The following is a 6,632-nucleotide window of genomic DNA, read 5'->3' as shown; positions in this document are numbered from 1 at the left end:
ATGGAATACTCCTCAAAACAGAATGATCTACTGTGCGACAACATGGTTAAAGCTAACAACATTATGCTACATAATAGAAGCTAGTTGAAGAAGCTTATGATGCCATTCATATGAAGTTCTAGAAAATGCAAAATTGTATTGCCAGAAAGCAGATCAGTGGTTTCCAGGGCCCAGGGGGTTAGATGAGGGGATCAACTGCAAAGGGGCACAAGGGAGCTTTTTAAGGTGATTAAATTTTATCTATCGTAATCATGGTCATAGTTACAAAGCTTGTATGTATTTTTCAAACTCATTTAACTATACACTAAAAATGAGCAAATTTGTTGTATATAAATTATATCTCAATAAAAGTTATTAAAAATAATGTATTAGAGAAGCAGATGTGACTCAAGTTGTATTATTGAGGGTTCTCTAGGGAAACAGAATCAACAAGAGATAACTGTCACTAGTTAGAGATTTATCAGAGTCTCATGTGACCATGGGGATGCAGAAGTCCAGGTTCCGCAGTCAGGCTACAACAAGGGGCTCCAGTGAAAGTCCAGTGAAGGTTCTTGATGAGTTCTGGGAGACGCTGGCTGTCCAAAGAGGAGCTGGGAAATTCTCACTCAATGCTGGAATCACTTTCCCTTTTAAGGCATTCAACTGATTGGATAAAGTGTCACTCATTGCTGATGACAATCTCCCTGATTGATGTAATTGTAATCAGCTATCTATGATTTACCACTGCAGTAAAGTCAATGGTGACTAAAGTCCATAAATACCCTTATATTACATTTAGCCCAGTGCTTGCTTGACCAAACAGCCGGGCACAATTACCTGGCCTAGTTGACACAATAGCCTAACCATCACACAAGAGATTGGGCTTCCGCCTACCAAATGGGAGGACCTCCTGGTAAAAAAAAGCATGCCCACGTGGTGAGCCAGTGCCTGCACGGTGAGCCAAGTGCCTGCATGGTGAGCCAGTGTCTGCACAAGTGAGTCATGCAGCAAGATGATGATGCAACAAAAAAAGAGAAAGACAAAGAGGAGAGTCAAGGTGAGGCACAACAGAAACCAGGAACTGAGGTGGCACAAGTGACAGGGAGCCTCTCTCCACATCAGAGGTCCCCAGGATTGAATCCCAGTGAATCCTAGAGGAGAAAAACGAGAAGAGAAGACAGAAAGAGAGAGAAATAGATATAGAAGATCATACAGTGAATGGACACAGACAGCAAAACAAAAAACAAAAAAACCAGCATGAGGGAGGAAGGGGGAGGGGGAGGGAAAAAAAAAATAATGTATTAGATTTTTTTTATCAGTTGACCCTGAAAGATGTTCATGATGAATTTTATGAGAGAAAAACAAGTCACATAGTAGCATGTGTAGTATGATTATATTAAATAAAGCAACACTGACAAAAACTTCTCTCTGCCCCTTTATGTGCATATTGATTTTGCACGTTCATGGAAAAGTCTTTGATGAAAAGATACACATAAGACTAGTAACAGGTACATCATGGAGATGGGAATTGAAGGGCAGGTATTAAGTTTTTCTTTATACATCTTTGAGTGGTTTCAAATGTTATAGTGAATACCTATTTTTGTAATTTACATTAATAAAAATAAAGGGGATATAAAAATAATAGGGAGGTGTATTTATATGTAGGAAGAACCCTGGTAAAGGGAGGCATCTACTGTGTCATTATCAGGAGTTCAACGGGAATGAGATAAGATATTAGACTCCCCAAAAAGATTTCTGGTGACTTCTGAGAGTGTATCTAGGAGTAGTAAGAGGGTGGGGACAGAAGTCAGAATGTGAGGCATGGAAGAAAGTTGTAGACTGAAAAGAAAGGCTTTGAGTGTGCACCACTTATTTGGGAAGTTTGGTTATGAGAGGAAGATAAATGGGGCAGTAGGGGAGGAAGCCACAGCATTAGCTAAAGGTTTTTGTGAAGAGAGAGATACCTTTGGAAGAAAAGAGAACCTAGTGGAGAAGAACTGACCAAAGGCGTTGAAAAAAATGCAGGTTTAACATGGTGGCAAGACAGCCCTCTATTGATAGGAGAGGAAGGGTGGCAGGGACTGAAATCGTCATTTTATTTCTCTAGAATTCAGTTTTTCTTTCACAGCTGTCATAGATCTAAGAAAACACCTTTCCAGATCCTTGTCTCTTTAAAGAGCCCAACATCCTAACAGACACCTGGGTCCTGGACCTTGATCTGGAGCATCAACTGTGTGACCAAGTATAGGGCACTTAGGCTCTCTAAACCTCAGTTTTCTCATTAGTAAAATGGGGTTAATAATAGTACCTACCTCATAGTGTTGCTGCGAGACAATGCAAAGAGCTTAGTTTGGCTCAGCTACTGGGTCTGGGAGGAATATCTCTGTTGTGAAACTGAGCCATGTCGTCAATGATGTCACAATGCCCTACTAGACTCCACCTTCTCCACTAGTGAGTTTCAGATCCTTTGGAGCTAAAGATTGGAACTGACATGCGCGGCCTCTATCAACTAAGGGTTTCATGAACACGCTCCTTTGCCAAGATCTTGGTGAATAGTCTCTCACTGTGCAGTTGTGTTTTATAAAAATTCTTTTATTTTTGGTCATGATCGTGCTTGGCTGGATGCTTTTTGTTGGACTTGCATGTTACATGGGCACATTTCCTGAGTTCATGGTAAGTAACAACCCTGCATGTAAGTCCCTGATAGTCCTGGCTCTGGCTCATTCTCCCAACTTGGGTTTCTGACCAAATGGGAAAGATAGTTGAGATTTCATTAGAAGTCAGGATGTGGCAGGAAAAAAGTTTCCCAGGCTAATTCCCATCCCATTGATGCCTCCTTTTAAGCCTATTTTCCCATGAATATATAACTTCGATTGTTTCAAGCAAGGCATTATGGAATTTATAAGGGTCTGCTAGACATAGTGCTTGACTTATGTTTTCTGTCCCACCCAAGTGGAAGAATTTCAGGCCAGGTAAAATAGTGGTTGCTGGTAAGAAAGGGGACTGTGGGGATTCATGGGACCTTTCAGCAGCCCTTCTACTCATCATACAGAAGCAGCTACCTACTGAGCCAATAAGTAGAGCCACCTCTGCCTTTAAGTTTCTTTCTGACTTAGCCTCCAACACTGAAGTGGAAAGAGAGGTGGCCTGTTAAGGAGAGCAAGGCACGACTCAGGAGCCAGGTGGACCGGGCTTTGGATGAAGATCTACAGCTGTGAGTGGGTGGTCAGCTCTGTCAAGCTGGATTCCTCCATTTCTAGAGAATTTGATAGCACTCTGAAATCTCTGAAGAATTCATATTCCTCTGGAAAATACAATAAATTGTGGAAGGGGAAAGGATTTGAGGTATCTGGTGGGAAGGAGGATTTGGAGAGCAGTTCTGATCATGGCAGGACAAGACTCCAAGATGCATGGATAACCACACATTATATGTATTCTCATTTTCAAAGACTGTTCCCATGCCATTTGCTCCCCACAAACTCTATAATAAATTAGACCAGCATTTTTAACACCCATTTTGACATATGTTAAAACTGGAGTTAAAATTAACTTGAGTTCAGGTCCTAACTTTGCAACTTCCTAGCTTTATGGTGTTGAGCAAGTTTAATCACTTTGAACCTCAGTTTATTTATAAAATGGAAAATATCCCAGTACCTTACTATTTTTGTGAGGCTTACATTTGGGAATTCATGGAAAACATTTAATGCAAAGCTTAACAATAAGCATGTAGAAAATGCTAATTTAACAACTAAACAAAATAATGAACTACTTGACATAGATTAACTGGTGACAGTGACCTCAACTATTTACCCAAGGTCACACAAACCAGCCCATTGGTTAAACTGTGATACAAGCACAGATCTCTGGATTTAATAGCATTTCACACTCATTCCATTTAACCAAGCTGCCTATAGGAACCATTAGTGTCATTGTCCCTTTTAACAAACCATCTCCTGGATGTCTTGCATCCCACCCCACTTCATTCAGACCTGTTTTTTCAGAACTGGTGTCAGAGAAACTTAACTCTGAGAGTCTTGATTATATACCAATTACAGGAGCAGAAAGTTTTCTGGGAAGTTACTCCAGAAGGTTGGGGTGTCAATCCCCAGCTCCGGGTATATGCAGAGCAAGGCATAATGTTTGGTCTTTTTTCTCCATCAGCTCCAAAATTTTCTTGAGGAGATTGGCCCAAAGCAGTCAGACCTTTGTGAAGATGGGGCTGTGAGTGGAGCCACTGCCACACTATATGATACTGACCAAACCACTTAACTATTCTGTGCTTTAGTTTCTCCAGCTGGGAGATGAGCATAACAAACAGCTGATCTTCCTTCTGTGCCCTTCTGAGGGAAATTGCAAGGAGGATTGAATGATGATGCAAAATTTTCTCTATTTGAACAGCCTACCAATCACAAATTAAGATTTGGTCATAATAAACATTTTGGCAGGTGATGAGTGAATAAAAGTGTGATGTAAGTTAGGTCCTACCCACATAGAATCACCAGAAAACAGAGCCATTCTGATATGGGTTCTTTCAACCTATCCTACCTGGTATCCTGGCCACCATCCCATAGCTACTCACTCTGACTGGGTCCCAAGGTCACAGGGTTTGATGTCACAATTGATGTCCAAGCTCAGCCCCCCAAAATGGGCTTGAGGAGCCATTTTAGTTCAGACGAGACCACAAAGCTGCTCAGCCAGGAGCTGTCATGCTGACCATCCTGTCTCTAATGAAAACAGCCCTGTTCCCAGGACTCAGGGAATAGAACACCACACCTTCCAGAACCACCCACTTGCCCCTGCATATACCACCAGCTGAGCAAGAAGCCCCACAATGATTGTTGTCTTATGGATGGTTCTCATTGCAGGAACGATGTGGAAGGGATATAAGTATCCCCCAGGAGGGGTAAGTGTACCTACAACTTTGTTCTCTATTCCGACTTTGAAATATATTCCCCAGATAAACAGATGAACTAAGCATGAGAATCCAGCTCCACTAACTTTGGAAACAAATACTCTTCTTCATTTAAAAAAAGAAAAGAAAAAAGTTGTAGCTTATCTGCTTCATTATTCACAATCTACTTAGAGTTGGAAAGAGTTCATTATTTCTTTCATGTGGTCTTTTACACACATTTTCCTACAAGTATTTATTCTTAAGTTCTTGTTGCTTTTGAATAAACTGGAGGTCAAGGAAAGGTATCTTAGGCCCAGAGTCAAAGTCATTTGGCACCAGTGAGGTAGTCCTTGTCATGCTTATGGGACAACTTGTTTGCTCAGCCTTAAGTACCACTTCCTAAATCAGTCCACACAGGCAATCCAATTTAACTTTCCCTTATCAAGTAAACCCTGGTTTCTAAAAGTTTTCTGCTGGCAGATGATTCTTTTCTTCTGTTAGACCTCTTATTAGCTCCCACACTGCTAAGCCCTTCTGGCAGCTAGGATCACAGGCATTAGGTAAGATAGAATTAAACATAGCTACAACTACCTACCCTTGGCAAGGAGGGCAATTGCCTCAGCCTCATATCCTACCAACCACTAGGCAAGATCCATCTGACTTTTTTTTTTCCCTCCAGACCCCAGTGGAAATAAGTAAAGATGATCCTGGTGAAGTAATGCAGCTCTGAAGCTAACCTGACCAACTGTACAGTTCCTGTTGTTGGTTTCGCATAAAGCAATTGCACATTATTTTGTCATATTTTATGTAAAGTTACTGCACCTTTTAAGATGAATGAAGACTCAGTATTCTGTTAGCTTATAACAGAGAAATGGAGGGTAAGGAGGTAGGGTGGATGGAAGGTGATTGGGTCCTCTTTGTTTCATAGCCTCTAAGACTGGCATTAAGACTAAGATACCTAGTTCAAAGTGGTCCATTCTGTCCTTAAAGATAGAAATTTCTCGAACACTTTAGATCTGTTTTCCAAATAATGCCTTTTTCCTGGGTTCAGGGTCCAGAGGTAAAAAAAAACATTACAAAAAATCTAGAGATTGCATCACCTTTAACCCTATTCTTAGGAGATATTCTCTGTGGTCTCTTCACAACTATTACTAAGAATCCCGAGTGTACACCATGTGGGGAAAGGACCTCATTTTAATATTGGATGCCAAATACTAATGTACACACCATTTTAATCCTTAAAATAATCTCCTGAGCTAGGTGTTAGCTTCATTTTACAAATGGTAGAAATGGTGTTGAGAAGCTTGGTAAGTATTTTGCCAACCCATTCAGTTTGGACTGCCGAGTTAAGATTAAAATCCAAGTCTTCTCCTGTGCATGCTTTTAGGTGCCAAGGAAAAGAGCCAAACAAGAGACTGTAGGATCTCTTAAGATCTTGTTGCTTTGTGGCTCAAACATCTCCTTCACCTGAATAGCAAAATTGCCTGATGAATTTTTTTTAGCAGTGACTGCTGCCAATGCAGGTGATATAGGGAGAAATAAAAGCTAGCTGCTCAGCCCTCAGTATGAATTTGGAGTTTTTAAGATGTAGAGTGAGAATCTAAGTATATGACTGACCCACTCAGTAACCCTAGGCTCTTTCTAATAAGCAGAGGTTGCACTCCAAAGATGGTTTGGAGCTTTCAGACCTGAAGGAAGAAGGAAAAAAAAAGAAAAGAAAACCTAACAGGAATGCTTTTAATAGATTATATTTAACTGTTCT

General features: G+C 40.7%; 1 long non-coding RNA gene across 1 annotated transcript; it reads left to right on the top strand.

The window, feature by feature from the left end:
* The first annotated feature begins 4,791 nt into the window (after positions 1-4,791).
* LOC131280054 (uncharacterized) lies at positions 4,792-5,661 on the top strand. The gene is made up of 2 exons (XR_009187624.2): positions 4,792-4,882; positions 5,550-5,661. It is a non-coding gene; the product is annotated as an uncharacterized lncRNA (long non-coding RNA).
* Positions 5,662-6,632: the final 971 nt, after the last annotated feature.

Source organism: Dasypus novemcinctus, chromosome 10 (genome assembly GCF_030445035.2).
Source record: "Dasypus novemcinctus isolate mDasNov1 chromosome 10, mDasNov1.1.hap2, whole genome shotgun sequence".
In the NCBI taxonomy this organism is placed as follows: domain Eukaryota; kingdom Metazoa; phylum Chordata; class Mammalia; order Cingulata; family Dasypodidae; genus Dasypus; species Dasypus novemcinctus.
This window is presented reverse-complemented; position numbering and strand designations above follow the sequence as displayed.